Genomic DNA, 17,512 nt, shown 5'->3' with positions numbered 1-17,512 from the left:
CAAAGATCTGCAGCTATGACAGCCAGGTCAAAAAACCAAAATACAATGACAATATTTTGTTTCTGCGACATAAGGTGGATGAGGTAATAGCTTTTGTTGGACCAGTTTCTGCTGGGGAAAGAAACAAGCTGTTGAGCTTACACAGAGCTCTTCTTCAGGGCTGGGAAACTTACTTTTGTTATTAACTTGTATTTCATTTTGGCATCTGGTCAACTCATTCATCTTACTGGGACTGCACAGCTTGTACCACTGGCAGAGAACCCAGCCAACTACATATGAATATTTGAAACTTATTTTTCAGGCAATTATTTTGTACGTAGAACACACAACCTCAATAGACACTCGTATCAGTCACTAATAGAGTACATGCACTGGCAGACAAACTCAGGCAGGCACATATTCGGGGGGAAAACTTGCCTTTAGTTATGCCTTGGCATCTGATCCTGCACTTGAAATTGCATGACTGAGGGCAGATTTTGGCCTTGTAACTTATATGCACACTTTCTAGAAGACTGCCTCAGCACGCTGGAACTAGTGTGGTCAGCATCTTTCTTTAGTTATTGTACATGTAGCCATGCAAATGTGGAAGAATCAACAATAACCCAGGCCTGGGTACTTAGTAGTCAGTCAGTAAATCATTAATGGAAATCCCCCTGTTTATAGTGTTCAACATTGACCCAACACTGCTCCCACTGAAATGCATAGTAAAACTCCCATTGAGTTCAGTGGGAGGCAAGCCAAAACCATTGCTTTTGAAAATCCCATCCAAAATAGCTACTGATCAGAGGTGAAAGTAAGTGGGTACGGGCCAGTATGGAGGACCGGTAAGAAGGAGACTGACTGAGAGAGGGAGAGAGAAGCCTGCTCCCTGCATAAAAATAGTTTAAACTCAGCTGTTCCCTGATGGCTCAGCCCTGAAGGCTAGGTTTCTGGCATCCTTGTTAATTTCACTCTCAGTAGCTGGGGGGAGGGGGTTGAGGGGAAGGTGTGTTTGACCATGGCAGGGGCAGTCCTCAAGGCTAGGTTTCTGGCATCCTTGTTAATTTCACTCTCAGTAGCTGGGGGGAGGGGGTTGAGGGGAAGGTGTGTTTGACCATGGCAGGGGCAGTCCTCAAGGCTAGGTTTCTGGCATCCTTGTTAATTTCACTCTCAGTAGCTGGGGGGAGGGGGTTGAGGGGAAGGTGTGTTTGACCATGGCAGGGGCAGTCCTTTTCTGCCCCCCAGGGATGAAGGGATCTCTCCAGTACTAATATACACAACAAATACAAGCATTTGGCTGCATAGCTTAAATCCAGAGCTAATAAAAGCAGGTGGAAGGGGAAAACTCACTGTCACATTGGTTTCTCAGCTCCTCCCTCCTCCTCCAGCCAGGCTGCAGACAAGGCTCTGCATTCCTCCCCATACCTCCCCCCATGCCCAGCAGAGGTTTTCCTCTAGGCTCTACCTTGCAGTAGGGGGACTGGCTGAGATGCCTGCTGATGCTGCTTGCAAAATAACAGTTTGAACTTAGCTGTTCCCTGGGCAGTTCAGTGCCCAGAGTTAGAAGCCGTTTCTGGCATCCTTGTTAATTTCACTCCCAGTTGTTGTTGGATGTGTGTGACTATGGCAGGGGCAGTTCTTTTCTGGCCCCAGGATGAGGGGAATCTCCTAAACACAATCAAAATCAGGAACCATTTCCAAGTTCAAATCTATCCCATTCCCTCCCCAGCAGAGGATCATGGTTGTGATGTCCAAACTGCTTGCAGATCCTCTTTGAAATATCACTGCTTAAAAAAACCACAAAAAACATGGAGAACATGGTAGAAGGATGTGCCATGATGATTAGGGTTTATTTTGGGCAAAGCAATTTTGCTAAAACAACTAAAGATTCACAGGGAAAGGAAATAGCCTTCATAGACAAAAGCACAAAGGGATTGGAGGGGGAAAACTGAATATTCAGGGAAATTATTGTGCCTCTTTTGAAAGAAATAGTGGTTTTCATTCCAATCCACCCTCTTTATATATTGATTTAAACACCTGAAATGTCTTTAGGACATTGGGTGCAATCTCAGATCTTTGTTTTGTCCTGCCTGCAGAGTGCAGAGGCTGAAATTGACAAAACTTTCTCTAAATTTCTTGTATACTTCATGAAGGCTATTCCAGTTGTCCTTCATTCACCCCTGACTTCTCCTCTCCCTGCCCCTGCCCCACCCCACCCGGCTCCCTTCCTGGCTGGCTGGCTGTGGTTTTTGCCTTGGTTACTTACTCCTTGGCAGACCCAGCCCAGCGGCACCTGCTAGCTCTCTGCAAGCAGTAGCCCACAGGGGCCAGATGCTAAGGTAGCTGTTGGTCAGTGACAGGCTGCAACTGCATTGTTTGTGACACATTCATACACATACATACAGTCAGAGGTGAAAGTAAGCCAGTCCGGTCCAGTCCAGTCCAGCGTACCGGCAAGAGCCAGTACGCCGTGCTGGACCGCATCGACTTCCACTGCGGGGATTGAAAGGGCTCTGGGCTGCCTGCAGCTGCGGGCAGCCCTGAACCCTTTAAATCCCAGCCGCAGCTCCAGCAGCTGGGCTGGGGCTGAGATTTATAGGGCTCAGAGCTCCCCGCGGCTGCGGGCAGCCCAGAGCTCTTTGAATCTTGGCCACAGCTCTGGTGGCCGGGCTGGGGCCAGGATTTAAAGGGCTCCGGGCTTCCCTCAGTGGCAGGAGCTCTAGACCATTTAAATCCCTGCCCCAGCCCCACAAAGCTCAGGGTTCCCCCTGGCAGCCAGTGCCCCAGGCCCTTTAATTTGCCCCTGAGCCCTGGGGGGCTCCCAGCCACTTCTGCAGCTGGGAGCCCCTTGTTAATTTAAAGGCTCTGGGTCTCCCAGCCGCAGCTGGTTCCCCAGGGCCTTTAAATCTTGAGAGGCCACGCCTCTTCTGGATGTCACACCTCTTCCGGTGAGGCCACACACCCCCTCAGGACTCCAGCAGTACCAATAAGTCCTGTAAGTTACTTTCACCCCTGCTACTGATGCCCCAGTGACATCTCTAACCACACCTGTAATTGTATGGCTGCTGTAAGTCTCTAACTCAGGTCTTTTATAGTCAGTCTTAAACTCTGACTGTACTGCTGTTGCAGTTTCCTGATTACAAATCTATTTCAAACATATTGCATGTATGCCAGGGGTTGGCAACCTTTCAGAAGTGCTGTGCCGAGTCTTCATTTATTCACTTTAATTTAAGACTTCACGTGCCAGTAATACATTTCAACATTTTTAGAAGGTCTCTTCCTATGTCTATAATATATAACTAAACCATTGTTGTATGTAAAGTAAATAAGGTTTTAAAATGTTTAAGAAGCTTCATTTAAAATTAAATTAAAATGCAGATCCCTGGACTGGTGACCAGGATCTGGGCAGCATGAGTACCACTGAAAATCAGCTTGCATGCTGCCTTCAGCACCCGTGCCATAGGTTGCCTACCCTGATGTATGCCATGACTCGTGTCATTTTGTTTTTGTTTAATAGGTTATGGCTCCATCCAGAATAAATCACAAATGACGCTAGGCTGCTGTCATTTCAACTCATTCTTGCTGGGCTGTTTCTTCTTAAATTAAGCAATCCCCATCATCCTCTTTCCTCATAGCCTCTAAAAGCAGCTGGTATTTGATTCTGTGTACCTGTCAAAGCCTTAGTATCCAGACATAAAGTACTAGATTTATGTTATAGCAATGGTTTTTTGGAAGAGCTCAAACAGAATCACAGCAGCTTTGGGCAAATTATGTTTTTATTTCTAAAGCCTTGACACTTAGCTGCTAACAAGTTTAACTCAGACTTCTTAGCTGCTTGATACTTAATATCTCTATCTTGCTATAACACTTTTAAGGCCTGATCCAACTCCCACTAGAAATCAGTGGAAAGATCCATTGTAACTTTTCTTCCTCCTGGTATTACTCAAACACTACGGTGAAATTCTGCAGTCCTTAATTGAGCAAAACTCCTAGGGAAGATTGCAGAATTTGGCCTTAACTGATAAATCCTCCCCGAAGCTCTCTAAGATAAGGAAGTACCATCAATCTCATCTGCAGACTGGGAGAGTGAGGCAGGAAGGTTAAGAAACTAGTCAAAGGCCATAGGTGAAGATATTTTCAGAGATAGGACTAGACCTCAGATGGTTCATGCTCCCAAACTAAATAACTGGGCTATGCCAATTACTGTGACATGGCGTGGACCTCCTCAAGGGAGAAGCCAGTTAGCTGAGCCCAGTATTGAGCCAATCAAATAATTACCATGGCTAGATAAATTGTATTCATTTTACTTTCATAGGCCCCAATTCAGCAAAGTACTTAAGGCCCCATCATAGTCCCATGATATGCTTAAAATTAGGAACATACTCTCATATCTTGCTGAATGAGAGTGATAAGGAAAATTTTCCAGTAACAAAAAGAAATATATAAAGATACATATCTTTACAGACAAATGTAAAACCCCTTTGGCACTTGTAGCAATTTGATTAAGAATCTGTACATCTGTGCTGTTAACACTTACATCACTTTGCTTTCAATGTAACAAGATTTTGGGTTTTTTTTTTTAATTGAATATGTATAGTATCGTAACTAAATGTTTCGGATGCATTGTGCATCTGGTACCTAAATGGCATGGAATCTTGATCAGGCATAAACTATTTGGAGTTCTCTAGCAATTCCAGCCATGTTATAGAAGTAGCAGAGACTAAATACTAGACACCAGTTTTGAAAACAAGAACATGTAACTCTAACATGAACTAAAGTAAATTGTTTATATTCTGGACCAAAAACACGACATTCAAAACTAGCCCCACAAAATCAAGCTAAATTAATAGCTCATATCAGAGTTGGCTTCAGGTCAGGAAAATTTCTCTTGCCTTTGTAAATACAGCTGAGCCTCCATTTTTTCCCCCCCTCCTATTGGCAACGTACTTCAGCGCTGCTAAATAAGGGTGTATCTACAGTCTCTCCTTGTACAGCAATTTCCAAGCTTTCAGCATCAGTGTATGTTTGACAGCTATCCTAGCTTTGCTCAGCACACAGGAAATAAGTGTACAGAACGTGTTTATAAAATGTTAGTTCTTAAGTCAGGACTTTATTAGGACAAACAACTTGCTGGGTTACCTCTGGGGATTAATCCAGCATTACAGAAAGCCCCCTTTGTAGTCATGAGCCTGCCAATGTTTCCATTACCAAATCCCGTATTTCTGGATAGAATTAGATAGGACACACTCACTCCAGGATAAAATCTAGCAGAGTCCTATCAAGAAAAATCTCCCTCCACCCCCATAAAATATTGCATCTCCCTATTTTTATGTCCCAGAATCCCAGTACAGTACCTATTGCTCAAAAGTAACTACGTTTCCAAAATGTAGACTAGTGTCTTTGGATATTTAACTCTTTGTTGTTTCTCAGAACCCCTAAATACCGAGGATTTCCGTATTCTATAACCCCTCTCCATTCATTTGTAACCTCATGAGTCATTTTACCACAATGTGACAGGGTGGGACTCACTACACTAACATCTCTTGCTGGTCATCTTGTGAATCAGCTCCCCAGGTACACCAACTCTTGGTGGTGTCTCACCCACCATCACTTCATGTCACTTCAATGACCACAGTGTCCTCTTCAGGACACAGCCCTCTGGCTGTGTGACACTCCTTCTGGGGGACAGTACAGCAGTCCAACTTCCTCAGTGGCGAGCAACCGGGGGGAGGGAGGAGACCCAGGCCCACCCACTACTCTGAGTCCTGGCCCAGGACCCTGTAGATAGCAGCCATGTGCTGCATCCCCTCCAACTTCTCAGTCTATTTCCCTGGGTCACTTTCCTGCAACCCCAGTACCACCTTCACCCTTGCCTGAGGGCCTCAGTCTGCAATGCTAAATCTAAAAGGGTGTCATAAGCAGGGCCGCTTAGCGGGGGGGGCAAGTGGGGCAATTTGCCCCTGCTGAGGCTCGGCCCCACCATCCCCGTGGCGCCTCAGTGCGTCCTGAACAGCGCTGCGGCCACGTGGCTCCGGGGGGGCCTCAGCTCCACACCGCTCAGAGCCGTGTGGCAAGGAGGCAGGGTAGCTCCTCCCCTTACTATGCAACTCTGAGCGGGGAGGTTCTCAGGCCCCCTCAGCGATGTGGCTGCAGCGCTGTTCAGGGTTGCTTCTCGACGCACGTGCTGAGGCGCTAGGAGGTGAGGGTAAGCGGCTGGGGCCAGGGGGGTTAGATAAGGGGCAGGGAGGGGGGGTTGGATGGGGCAGAGGTTCTAGGGGGGGCAGTCAGGGGACAGGGAAGGCTGGTTGGATTGGGGGGGTCTTGGAGGGGGTGATCAGGGGACAAGGAGCAGGATGGATCAAAGATTCTAAAAAATTCTCATTTCATTTGAAATGTTTAGCAAGGTTTGTGTGTATTTTTTTTTTCTGCTTCTTGGTGAAACAAGAATCAAAAAAGCCTCCAAGGTTTTCAATTTGTTGTTCCCCTCTACCCCATCTCCTTTTTCTCTCTCTTTACCTTTTTCTCCCCCTGCTCTGAGAGGGAAAAGGAGGTGATGAGAAGGAAAGCCCAAGAGAGGAAAAGCTCAATGAAAACCATTTTAAAAGACTTTAATTTAAGTGGAAAACAAAAGTTGAATGAAACAACATTTTTCTACACTTTTTCTTAAATGTTTTGAACAAAAAAATCACCCAGCTTTAGTTGTAACCACACAGGCTTCTGTATACTACTTATGCCTAGCCTGAATGGCCCACTGGCCCTGAGTTCAGTCTCATAGGGGGCACCTGCTAAATATGGCTTCCTTCCCTTAACTCTCAGCTTCTCACCCAGCCTCTGTCTCAGTGCCTAGATATCTGGCTGAAACTGTTACTTTTGCTGGATGGCATGAGCGCATTCCTCCTTTTGACCTATAACTGAGTCACTCCTTGGGCAAAGAAGAAAAATAGTGTATTTCTGCTCTTCAGATTAACCACAAGATATTTCTACATTATTTTAGCCAAGCATGTGCTTCGCCTGCCTTCTACGGCTCAGTCATGTGCAGGTAGGTGAAATAGTGGGTGAAAAACTGGTTTGAAGGACAGTAATCAAGGAATGGTTATCAATGACACACTTTCAAACTGGGGAAATGTGTCCAGCAGGTCCCACAGGGACTATTCAATATTTTCATAAATCAATTGGATAATGAAGTCAAAAGTTCACTTATGCAATTTGTAGATGACACCAGGCTGGGAGGGGTTGAAAGCACTTTGGACGACATGATTAGAATTTGAAACGCACTTGATAAATTGGAGGATTGGTCTGAAATCAGCAGATGAAATTCAATAAAAACAAGTGCAAAGTACTACACTTAGGAATGAAAAATCAAATGCATAACTACAAAATGGGGAATAACTAGCTAGGCAATAGTACCTCTGGAAAGGATCTGGGGATTATAGTGAATCACAAAGTGAATGTGTCAACAATATGATGCAGCTACAAAAGAGACTAATATCATACTAGGTTGTTATGACATATGTTGTAACCTTCTGCAGTATCTTTGGGGATACATACGTATTAAGCTTATGAATAGTTTATGTATCACTGTGGGCCAGGGACTGTATGCAACTTGGGGCAATGGAGGAGAGTGAGGGGGAATAATACCACAGCTCCTCCAGGAACTAAAAGCAGTGGATGGTGATTTAAGGTGAATCACTCAGGTTGTAAAGACCTCCAGAGAGGTACCATGCCTGAGGACGCTTGCATAAACCGGTTCAAACTCAGTTTTCCAGAGACCAACTGACTAAGAAAGGGTGTTTGGCATAAAAAGTCTACATTTAAACTGACTCAAGGCCTTCTTTGGATTCAGCAAGCAGACAAGTCCTTCTGACCAAAGACGCAACCCTTCCAGAAGGGCTGGAAGAACTTTGGCTTACTAGGGCTCCCGTCAGATTGAGCAGTGACATCTGATAAGCTTTTAGAGTGTGTCATAAACATATGGTTAAGGATTAATTCCTCTTTTGCCTGTAAAGGGTTAAGAAGATCACATAACCTAGCTGACACCTGACCAACAGGACCAATAAGGAGACAAGATACTTTCAAATCTGGGAGGGAGGAATGTCTTTGTCTGTTGTTGTGTGTGCTTTTGCCGAGGAAGATCAAAGAGGCAAGCCATCTAACTCCATTAAAATTCAAAAGTTTTGGATTTTTTTAAGAAGAATTTTATTGTTTCTTTAAACAATCAAAACCAGCAAGCAGCAAATATTTGGCCACACACTTCTGAAACCCCGAATCATTTTCAGGTTTTGGCAGACTTATTTCAGCTTTTCAATAAAAAAAACCACAACAAATTTTGAAGGAAAGCAGACATTGTCCGTGTTTTTTTTCTTTTAAAAAAACCCTAGTTTTTGATCCAAAATAAGTTTTGACAGAAAATATTTGTCCAAACTTTTTAATGAGCTTTAGTGCCTTTTAGCACTAGCTGATACTGAGAACCAGTGAGTGATACCTTGTAAAGATGACTTGAAAAGAAATTCTCTCGAAACTGGGTTTGTGCTGAGATGCGGAAGGTTTTTAAATGTTTATTTTCCCCAGGGCCCACGGAGCCTCCCACAAGAAGACAGTATTCTATAGTATTGCAACTTTATGGAAGGGGCCCCAAAAATTGCTTTGTCCCAGGCCCCCTGAATCCTCTGGGCAGCTCTGGTCATAAGGAGGCAGGTGAAAACTTGTTCATCTTAGCCTCTAAGGACAGAACAAGAAGCAATGGGCTTAAACTGCTGCAAGGGAGGTTTAGTTGGACATTAGAGAAAAGTTCTTAACTGTCAGGGTGGTTAAACACTGGAATAAATTAGGGAGGTTGTGGAATCTCCATCTCTGGAGATATTTAAGAGTAGATAAATGTCTATCAGGGATGGTCTAGACAGTATTTGGCCCTGCCATGAGGGTAGGGGACTGGACTCAATGACCTCTCAAGGTCCCTTCCAAACCTTGAATCTATGCCCAGCCAGGAGCTGTGTGTCGCTACCCTGGTCTCTGTTAGCAGCATTGCTCTGTCCAGGGTCTGTCTTCCACCTGCAAGGCAGCCAGTCCTCCTTCCTTGAACTCCAAGGAGCAATTGAACCTACTCTGCCCTGCAGCTCTTCGTATATGGGCCTGCCAGGCCCTGATTGGCTGTTCCTCACAGCCCCTTTTCTATTGGCTGCTTTTGTACAGCCTCCCTAGGGCTCCATTAACCCCTTACAGGCCAGTGTGAGGCAGTTGCCCCATCACACACAGTCAGAAACCTTTGTGCCAAGAGGACTGGTGACTAACTCCCTTCCGGGTCGAACCATTTCACTCTTTAAATTTGCTAAAAAGGATTGTTGTTAAACAGCTTCGGAGTCCTTCATATGCCAGTTGGAACTAAGGGTCAGGAATCAGTTAGGGCCTGATCCAAAGCCCATTGAGGTCAATGGAAATATTCCCATCAACTTCGATGGGCTTTGGATTACATCCTTACTGAGGTCCAGAAAATTTATATTTGAGGACCGTCCCAGAAGCGGTGGGTCCCTCATATGGAGTGACTTGCCATTTTCTCTTGTCATTGACAATCATAGATGGAGAGAAGGGTGAAAGCCATCAGGTCTTTTTAACACATTGCACTAGTCCTGTAGTTAGCTGCATTCACTGTGTGAGTGGTCACGTGGTGAGCAATGGCAGACCTACTGCAGAAGGTGGGTGAGGGGCAACAGGACAGCTCTGTGTAAATATATATTACCTGATCCTGCAAGGCAAAACACCCATCAGCTTCACGGGGGCAAGGATTTCACTCTAGGTCTTTAGTTATCTATCAGAGTTTTTAAAAGCATTTAATCCTCACATGCCCGGGGTGGGAATTTCAAAAACACTCAGCATCGCCCTGGCTCTGCTCCCATTAAAATCAGCAGTAACATTCCCCTTAGCTTCCAGGAGAGCGCAGTAAGACCAACAGTGAATGCTTTTGAAAAATCCCATGTCACATGACTTTCAGTCACTGAAGCACAGAATGACACCATGAGTAGTACTCATGCAGAGCTTCTATTTGTTAATACACGGATATCCTGAACGTTTCCATTCAGAACAGTGCTTTTAGCATTAAACCTTCACATTTTATTTTTCACATATATTAATATGAGAAAGCAAGAGCATCTTTAGTCTCAGCCCCAGATTTCAGACCCTCAGCTAGGTCAAATCCACTAAGTGCCACTGAAGCCAATTTATACCTTCTGAGGAACTGAACCCTAATTTTTTTCCTCACACACTCCTGCATGAGTGGAACCTGCTGTGAAACAAAGATCTAATTAACATGCCAGAGGTGTAAACTAGTTGGTTTTTAAATGTGGCATTTAATGATGAGAAGGCAAATCTATTACTGGACCAAGGGAAAGGATAATTGCGGACAGATTAACCATAACTCCAGAAGTGCTGTCATCTTAACACCAGTGTGTATTCTCCAATGCATCACATGTATTAAGTACACATTTACGTTTTTACATGCTGCAGGAAGTCAGTAAAGTATCTGAGGCTGGGAAATGGGATCTATTTGCTTTCTTACACATTGGTTTGCAAGTGCAGTTCATTAATTTGGCTTTTCGTGACTTCGTAAAACAAGCCAATTTGCTCTTTAATCTAATCTAAGAAATGATTTTGTTCCAAAAGCCATTGTTGCTTCCATCCAATGAGTAAGTCTTGGCTTCAACAGCATTGCATCCAGTCATACAGCCAGATTTCATAACTCCCCACTGAAATACATCTGGGTGAGACAGAGGATCAGATTGTGGTTAGGAATCTTATGGATGCACAAGAGGGAGAGTTTGAAGAATTTTCCTCCCCTCAACATGCCTGCACAGTGGTTAGCCACTGGAGTGGCGAAGCACAGGAACTGTGCTGGTCTATTCCTGCTATCACACTTCCGTAAGGCTGAGAGCACGGGTGGCCGGTGACCCAGCCTTTCAGGGAGGCTAGCCCCCCACACCTGCCCCTCCCCACCTGTCCCCCCTTCCCTGAAGGAGCCCATAGCTCCCCCACTGCTGGCCCTGGCCCCAGGGCTGGGTGGCCAGGGGGCAAGGCCCCAGCCCCAGTGTGCCAGACAGCAGCGTTCATGGCCCTGGTGCTCCAGGTGGCACAACCAGCCCCAATGCGCCGGGAAGTAGCGCTCCTGGCCCCGGTGCTCTGGGGGCCAAGTGGCACAGCCAGCCCCAGTGCACCAGGCAGCACAGCTCCAGTATCAGCCGTCTTAACTCCCTGTGAGAGGTGAGGTGACCAGCCCTGGTGCTCCCAGTGGCATGGCCACAGCACCAGCTCCCCTGCCAGGCCAGCCAAGTCAGAGTCTGGAATGCAGGAGGGGCCTGGCCTGGGGCTACAGAGTGAGTGGGGCCACACTAGGCTGTTTGGGAAGGCACAGCCTACCCCTGCCTATGATACTCACTGCCCATGAGTGAGGGAGAAAGTGGAGGTTTTTCCATTGACTTCAGTGAGACCAAGTTCTCGACCATTCATTAATATGTTCCGCTGCCATCCTTTACCCAAGTAGCTGATGCACAGGGTGCAAAACAGGGAGTCGAATTACAAGAGGCTGGGAAAATAGAAGCACATAGGGCTTCCCAAATTGCAATGATTTTTAAATGATTCTTGGTCTCCCAATTAGAAGAGATTTAAACATCTACCATTCTGCTCCCAAAAGAGAAACCTACCACAGGATTGTAGTGGCAATGGACCCAAACAAAAACTCCAAATTAAAGCTCTCCTGGAGTTTGGAAAAGTCCAGCTTCAGATCCCAGCTTCATAACTGGATCCTAGTTCTACAATGGTCTCCACCAAAACCTTGGCTCTAATCTGACAGCCCCAGCTTTTGACAAAGATTGAATATGGATCCAGATCTGGAGTAGTGGGATGTAGCTAGTGCTGGTCTCTAAATTAAAAGTTTGGGATAAGAGCTTCATAAAACTGGGGGGAAGAGAGAGATGCAGCTTTACCCTTGGGAGAAAAAAACTCTAGAGACAGAAACAAATCAATTTGCTACAACTGGATCCTTAATTATGGAAATAATTTCTGAATGACAAACACCTCTACATCCAGGGTTTGTAGAACAGTGAGATCCCTAAAAGTGATTCAAAAGGAGACAATTCGGTCTAGTCTAGGAATTACAATAACAAACATGGTCTCTGTCATTGGGACTTTTTAAAATATGGTAGAATGAAAGAAACTGTAAAGAATTAGAGTTGCGCAGAGGAACCCCTCCACCCAGATTTGTTGTTAAATTAGGCAGCAAAAGGAGTGAAACCTCTCAGACAGGATACTAATGAGGGAGGCTGGAAGGCTCAGGGAATAGTTGATAGGGTATGCAATCTGCCCCCTGTTAACAAATCCAATCCAGGTCAGGGTGATCAAAAGGCTAAACCAGCTCATGACTGTTTGGTAGTCTCTGAACTTTATCAATCTCAGTCCAGTTCCACCAGTTTAGACAACACAAAACCCACCATCTACATTGATATTACCCTTGTCAGGAGCCTCTGTGGAGAGGCCAAGCATGGAATGGGGTTTCTTTGAGTCATGGTAGAATCACCTCAATGGAGCAGAGTAAGCAAGCTTACATTGCTGCAGCACCAAGACTGCTTCTAGGAACAGATAACAACAGTGTCCAGTTAAATTGTAACTTTGCATGGACAATACATTCACTTTACAAACTTTAAAATTTTAAAATAAATACATTAAGATAATTTCATTAAAAACATATGCAAAATATTTGCAGGTTTTGAATAAAAATGCAAGTAATGCTGATTTTTATTGTTATAAAGAACACTGTAGGGTGATTCCAGAAGCTCAACTGATGACTGAAAACATCCATTTTTAGATCTCCCTGGATCTTTGGCTAACATTAGAAATGCAAAATATATTTAGTTGCTTTTCAGATGGAATAGAATGAAGTAATTTGATCTGTAGCAGATACATTTAGCTAGGGCTTCTCAGCCCTCCTCACTTAACCTTCAGAGTCATCCTCACAGTCGAGCCATTAAAGCTCTGAGGAACTTCATGCACTATGTATCTTTTACAAAAAACTAATTTAATGGTAATTGGTGTCAGAACTTAGCTTTACTGCACCTTGAACAGCTAGGGGTTTGCATGGACTCAAAAGTAAACATCAAGGGTTATTTCCAATGAACACTAGACAGGGTATATTAAAATTAAGAAGCTAGTTAATCATAGTTACATCTTGCTTAAGCTTGTATAAGAATCACAACATTCCATCAAGCCTTTATGCACTGCAAAGCATGGTTAGTGCTTTGTATTTCATAAGAACGGCAGTACTGGGTCAGATCAATGGTCCATCTAGTCCAGTATCTTGTCTTCCGACAGTGGCCAATGCCAGGTGCCCCAGAGGAAATGAACAGATAGGTAATCAAGTGATCCATCCCCTGTCACCCACTCCCAGCTCCTGGCAAACAGAGCCTAGAGACTCCATCCCTGCCCATTCTGGCTAATAGCCATTGATGGACCTATCTCTGTTAACTGTTTTGTTTTGTTTTTTTAACTCTAAGTGTCTTGGCCTTTATAAAATCCTCTGCAAGGAGCTCCACAAGCATACTGTGCATGGTGTGAAGAACAGTTTGTATGGGTCTGGGGCTGCTTTGTGGGTTCAGAAACTTCACAGGAAGGTAGAGATGCAGCTGGAAAATGAACCCAATGGGGCCTGGCCAGTTCATCAGTCTTCTTATAACCTGACAAATGACAGAAATCTGTCACCCAAGCATAGAAATCAGAGGCATGCTGCACTTCTTACTCATCTCAAGTACAGAATAAGCAGAGGAGGACGAATTAATGCAATGTGGGTCAGTAACTGGGAAGTTGCATGACATCTTTGGAAATTCACATGATATGTTGATAGACACAATTTTCAATATCTGTACTTGCTAATCCTCTTGTAATATGCAGAAATAGAGGCCAACCTCATATGGAATGAGGCTTCAGACAGACATGGTTAGACTGAATTACTACACCCACTGGTTTTTTTCATGATTGACAGTTTTTAAACAGTGGACATACTGGAAGTGCAGGGAAATGCCCTGGTAACAGTTTCAATGGATGTTCCACCTGCTGGGAGGCTGGAGAGATCCCTAATTTACACCTGGAGCTGCGTGGCATTTTTTGACCAAAACTTTTTCCAGCAAAAAAATGGAGATTAGGTGACACTAAACCGCTCAGTGAATGTCTGGCCATTGTGCTACATTTTTGAACTAAAAAAGAAAAATGGGAAATAATCCAAACCTTTCATTCCAGCATTTTCAAAACAAAATGGTTTGATTTTTCAATTTGAAACAACTTTGTTTTGAAATTTCCTATAATTATTTTTAGGGTTGTCAATTAATCACACCCTGCTGCCTACACCATGCCTTCCCCCAGGGTTGGCCTTAGTGGTGGGCGGGGGAGGCCACAGCACGGGGTGCCCCTACTCCAACCGCCCTGCTCCACTGGTGTGCCTGCCTCCTCCTCCCCTGCCATGGAGCCACCTCCAGACTGGGAACCTGACTTATGTCTGCCGGCGAGAATGGGGGCGGAAGGACTGACATGGGGTGTTCCCCGTCCTCCCACCAGTGTAGCCTGTCATCACTAAGCTGGGGTCAGGGACCAGGGGGAGACTGGCTGCTGCTGGCCGAAAAAGTGTTCAGGCTCCTGAGTGCTCTGCTTAAAGAGACAGTGCTCTGCCAACACACACACACACACACACTCACACTCTCTCTCTCTCTCCCCAAACTAAAATCTAAAATGGTGCCCCTGGTGAGCCAAAAGTGGCCAGAGGGCTGCAGGATGGCTGTGGGTTCTGGCAAGCGGCAGCCACACGGAGCCTGCCTGGAACTGCAGGTTGAGCACCAGGCACCACAAGCCACAACAGCAGAGCAGAAGTAAGGGTGTGCTGTAACTGAAGTCAATATATTTGAAAATGTAGAAAACATCCACAAATATTTACAGGGCTGCCCAGAGGATTCAGAGGCCTGGGGCAAAGCAATTTTAGGGGCCCCTTCCATAAAAAAAATTGCAATACTATATTCTCATGGGGGCCCCTGGGGGGCCTGGGCAAATTGCCCCACTTGCTCTCCCCAAGGACGGCCCTGGGAAAAATAAACCTTCTGCATCTCTGCACAAACCTAGTTTCGAGAACTTCTTTACAAGGTATTACTGGTTCTCAGAATCAGCTAGTGCTAAAAGGCACTAAAGCTCATTAAAAGGGTTGGACAAATTTTCCCTCAAAACTTTTTTTAGATCGAAAACGATGGGTTTTTAAAAAGCAGAAAAAAAATCACGGATAATGTCTGCTTTCCTTCAAAATTTGTTGTGGTTTTTTTTAATCGAAAAGCTGAAATTAGTCTGCCAAAACCTGAATATGGTTTGGGGTTTCAGAAGTGGGTGACCAAATATTTGCCGCTTGCTGTGTTTGATTGTTTAAAGAAGCAATAAAAAAATTCTGCTTAACAAAAATCCAAAACTTTTGAACCACCTCGGCTTGTGACCAAATGTCTGAGCCCATCGAGTCAGAGATTTTTCCAGGTTTCAGATACTCTGCTGGCTTCCTTGACTCATATCTGTCTCCATAACTTTGGGTTCATTTAGGTTAGAACATAAGAACAGCCACACTGGGTCAAACCAAAGGTCCATCAAACCCAGTATCCTGTCTACCGACAATGGCCAATGCCAAGTGCCTCAGAGGGAATGAACCTAACAGGTAATGATCAAGTGATCTCTCTCCTGCCATCCATCTCCACCCTCAGACGAACAGAGGCTAGGGACACCATTCCTTACCCATCCTGGCTAATAGCCATTAATGGACTCAACCTCCATGCATTTATCTGTTTCCTAGAGACTGGCTCCATGGGGTCCCTCACAAACTGGAGACGGTTACTTTGGGTTTGTCTTTAGTATAGTTTATGTACATACTCCACGAACTGAGCATTTGAGCTTGTTCCAGAATCTGGGATGAGCCTATGTTGTGAAAACTGACATGTTCAAAATAGCACATGCATGTGAATGGACACAGGATGCTAAAATTAAATTAACCCAGGGGTTCTCAAACTGGTATTCGGGACCCCTCAAGGGGTCACAAGGTTATTACTGGGGGTCATGAGCTGTCAGCCTCCACCTCAAACCCCGCTTTGCCTCCAGCATTTATGATAGCGTTAAATATATTAAAAAGTGTTTTCAATTTATAAGGGAGGGGGTCGCACTCAGAGGTTTGCTATGTGAAAGGGGTCACCAGTACAAAAGTTTGAGAACCACTGAATTAACCCCTCTGAAGCCTCAGGGAATACAGGGGAGGGGAAGTCTCCCTTGGTAGGGTTGGGAAGGAGGTAGGTGGTGTAGGATATTGCTCTTCTCATGTGATCCCTCCCCCCAGTGGCTAATTTTAAATGAAGCTACTCTCCCCTGACATGAATCTCCCTATGGCACTGAAATTAAATATAGACTATAATTTGGCATTTGAGAAGTGAAAGGGATGGTAGTCCTAATGGAAAAACTAACAGCTTGGCTCTTCTGCAAGCCTCCAACTGCTGAATGAGCTTTAGGGTAGGGAAGGCTGTCCCTCCCAAACAGCCTGGCCCTGCCCCCTATCTGACCTCACCTACTTCCTGTCCTCCAGCTGCCTGCCCCCCTCAGAATCCCCGACCTATCCTGCTCCTTGCCCCCTCACCATCCCTGAGAGACCCCAACCCTGCTCCCTGTCCCTTGCCTGCCCCAATCCCTATCCACCCCCCACTGAGTCCTGACAGACCCCCAGAACACCCACGATCCTATCCCCCCCGTTTTCTGTTCTCTGACCGCCCCCCCAACCTCTGCCCACTCCCTGTCCCCAGAACTCCCTACCCTTATCCAACCCGCCCCCAGCCCCTTACCCCCGGCTCCCTCTTCACCTGGAGCCTCAGCGCGTCGTATCCAGGAGCGTCCCTGAACAGCTGTGCAGTGTGGTTCCGATGACACAGGAGCTTCTCCCCGCACAGAGCCGCGAGGCAAAGGGGCGAGGCTGCGAGCTCCAGTGGGGCCTGAGCTCACAGCCCCGCCCCTTACCACGTGCCTCTGAGTGGGGCAGAGCTCAGGCCCCCCCAGAGTCAGGCTACACAGCTGTTCAGGGACACTCCTGGATGCGCTGAGGCTCAGGGAGAGGGGCGGAGGCGGGATCGGGCCCTGGGGCCGTACCCTCACCCGTTCTCTTGGGGCCTTTGTGGAGCCCGGGTCCTGGGGTAAACTGCCTCACTTTCCTTCCCCCCCCACCCCCGGCTGCCCTGAATATTTAAATAAATGCCATTCTACTATTAACAGTGTGATTAAAACTGATTAATCGTGACTATTTTTTCTAATCTTGTGCTCAATTGCGATTCATTTTTTAATTGTTTGACAGCCCTAATTATTACAAAAAATTTAAAAAAAAATTGAAAATGCTCAAAACTGAAACAAAACATTTTGGGAATTTTTTCCACTAAAAATTTCATGTTCAGCTTAGACAAAAATGATTTTTTTTCCCTGTGATTTTTTTGGACTCACTGAACAAATT

The 17,512-nt window shown here is 45.5% G+C and overlaps 1 protein-coding gene across 1 annotated transcript in view; it reads right to left on the bottom strand.

Moving 5' to 3' along the window:
• ECRG4 (ECRG4 augurin precursor) overlaps window positions 1-16,921 on the bottom strand; it is a 74,376-nt gene extending 57,455 nt beyond the window's left edge. Inside the window, exon 1 of the mRNA XM_050922878.1 lies at window positions 16,875-16,921. The gene's annotated coding sequence lies outside the window, so the exon portion shown is untranslated. The remainder of the gene's footprint in view (window positions 1-16,874) is intronic.
• Between the last annotated feature and the right edge of the window lie 591 nt (window positions 16,922-17,512).

Source organism: Gopherus flavomarginatus, chromosome 1, assembly GCF_025201925.1.
Source record: "Gopherus flavomarginatus isolate rGopFla2 chromosome 1, rGopFla2.mat.asm, whole genome shotgun sequence".
NCBI lineage: Eukaryota > Metazoa > Chordata > Testudines > Testudinidae > Gopherus > Gopherus flavomarginatus.
This window is presented reverse-complemented; position numbering and strand designations above follow the sequence as displayed.